Raw genomic sequence first — 2,907 nt, forward strand, 5'->3', positions numbered from 1 at the left:
GTCCCAGCTCAGCGGCGGACAGAGACGAACGACGCACACGCGCTACGCAAACGCCGCCGTCACCCGGGCAACCGTGCCTTCGTCCAGAGCCGCCCCGTCGCGAAAAGCCCAGGAGCCCTCGCGCGCGCTACTTCGGAGCCAATCAGAGCGCGGCTCCGGTACGCCGTACTTCTGGGTTGAAGCGGAAACGCGGGGCACCGTGTGAAAGGTTCCGCGTTGGTTTGGTTCCATGACAGGGAAAAAGGTAGGGTATATAAATAAATAAATATAAAAGCATAACAGGGCTGTACTGGCTTGGTCATTTACACAGAATGGAAGAGCTAGCCGCTAGGCAAACCAACTATGCATTACAAATATGTCTACAAACATGACAAGGTTGGCAACAGCGGCCCCGCCTGTGCCTCTTGCAGACGACAGCAGTGCCTGGATCTGAAGAAGTGTGCATGCACACGAAAGCTCATACCAAGAACAAACTTAGTTGGTCTCTAAGTGCTACTGGAATGATTTTTTTTTATTTTATTTTGTTTTGACTATGGCAGACCAACACGGCTGCCTGCCTGTAACTGGAAACAGCCGGTAAGTCGTGTATCCACGGCAGTGACCAAAGGAGCAATGACCGCTGGGAGGAGCGCAGTGAAGAAATGCCATGCTGCATCAGCACCAGCACAACCAGATACCTTCATCTGCCACAGCTAAGGTTGCCACCTGTTTTATATAATACAGGATTGCCCGGTATTTCAGTGTAAAATTCTAGGTCCTGTATTGAATCAATATAGGTCCTGTATTGAATCAATATAGGACACAGCTTGTCCTGTACTTCTGCTCTGCTGTGAGCTCTCTCTCTCTCTGCCAAAAATTTTTTTTAAAAAAATCCTTCCAGTAGCTCCTTAGAGACCAACTAAGTTTGTTCTTGGTATGAGCTTTCGTGTGCATGCACACTTCTTCAGATACTTTAGCTCATCCCTCCAGTTTGAGTGTTTCCACACACAGGGGCGTCGCTGGGGAGGGGCGGTGGGGGCGGGACGCCCCCAGTGACAGGGTGAGCAGCGGCGGGTGGGGGTGTCAAGCGGCGGCCCCTCCCGCCACTCCCACGCGCCGCCGCTCCCTCCGTCACCCCCGGAGCAGCAGCACATGGATGGGGTGCTTCTGCCGCTTTTTTTCGGCGGGGGGGGGGGCGACCCGCGAGGGGGGTTGTCACCCCCTCCTCGCTGGTCACCCCCCCCCGCCGAAAAAACCGCTGGGGGGGGCGGGGAAAGCCTGGAAAGGAAGCAGAGCAGGCGCGTTTAAGCGCCGCTCTGCTTCTTTTTCCGCTTTCCGCCGCTTTTTTTCGGCGGGGGGGGGGGGCGACCAGCGAGGTGGGGGTCACCCTTGTCACTCCCTCCTCGCTGGTCACCACCCCCCCCCGCCGAAAAAACCGCGGGGGGGGGGGCGGGGAAAGCCTGGAAAGGAAGCAGAGCAGGCGCGTTTAAGCGCCGCTCTGCTTCTTTTTCCGCTTTCCGCCGCTTTTTTTCGGCGGGGGGGGGGCGACCAGCGAGGTGGGGGTCACCCTTGTCACTCCCTCCTCGCTGGTCACCACCACCCCCCCGCCGAAAAAACCGCGGGGGGGGCGGGGAAAGCCTGGAAAGGAAGCAGAGCAGGCGCGTTTAAGCGCCGCTCTACTTCTTTTTCCGCTTTCCGCCGCTTTTTTTCGGCGGGGGGGGCGACCAGCGAGGTGGGGGTCACCCGTCACCCCCTCCTCGCTGGTCACCACCACCCCCCCCCGCCGAAAAAAAAGCCTCGGAAAGGGGGAAATCCCCCCTTTCTATATACACGTGCGTCGTGACGTCATGATGACGTCACGGCGCGCGCGTCGTGCCCCTCCCCCAGGGGGTGCCTCTGCGCTGCCGCCGCCCCCAGCAGCGCAGAGGCTAGCGACGCCACTGTCCACACAAACACCGCACTTAAACTCCCCTTTTCCATCTCATCCCTCCAAGGGCAATGGGTAGATCACTGCCAGTTTTTGATACTGGACAGTAGATTGCAGCCTGGTTTATTGCTTTCATTTTATGGATCAATGGTCTCATTAGATAGTAAAATTCATGTTGAATTTCTGCTTTAGGGGTTGTTTTTAAAAGTCTGGAACGGATTAATTCGTTTTGCATTACTTTCTATGGGAAAACACACCTTGGTTTTCAAACACTTTGGTTTTGGAATGGACTTCCAGAACAGATTTAGTTTGAGAACCAAGGTACTGTACCACGTATGCATCTATTTACTTTCTACTTTTGTACCCACCTTTCTTGAAATGTAGAAATGTAAGTCGTTCAAACACTTTAATAAAATGTATCCACATGTTTTTGCAAAAGCTGTGTATAACTCCCTGATCCTGCACAATGACAGCTCAGGCACTAATACAGAGCCACTGCTCCACTTACAGGGTCTACAGTGACATGAAACCAATTCACAATTCAACAGTTTATTTCAATAAGTCATTCACACACAGTCACAGGAACATGTTGCGTTTCGTTCATAAGGCGTCAGGGAACATATGTCAAAAGGAGACTCAAAATAGAATTAAACATTCAGGATATTTCAAAACTCATAATAGAAAGATGTTTCCAAAGTATCCAAACTTATGAGAGTACTGCTCTCTTCCTGCATGTTATACAGAGAGCTGCAAGAGGAAAGTCAAAACTATAGTATTGTGCAATGTCAGTATATCTTCTCCAAGGTGCCAATTCCAATTCAGTGCATGATGCTTAGAACGAGGCCACCAATGTCTCCCTGCTGGCAGTGCTGGCCAGCCTGGCTCTGCTGGTGTATGCGCACAGGTGGGCTTTCACCATCTCTCACTGTGTGGCGTTTGCCCGTTCTTTTGGAAATGTCTGTACTGGGGGAGAGAAAGGGTTAATAGACCAATAGAAAAAC

Source organism: Lacerta agilis, chromosome 17, assembly GCF_009819535.1.
Source record: "Lacerta agilis isolate rLacAgi1 chromosome 17, rLacAgi1.pri, whole genome shotgun sequence".
Lineage (NCBI taxonomy): Eukaryota > Metazoa > Chordata > Lepidosauria > Squamata > Lacertidae > Lacerta > Lacerta agilis.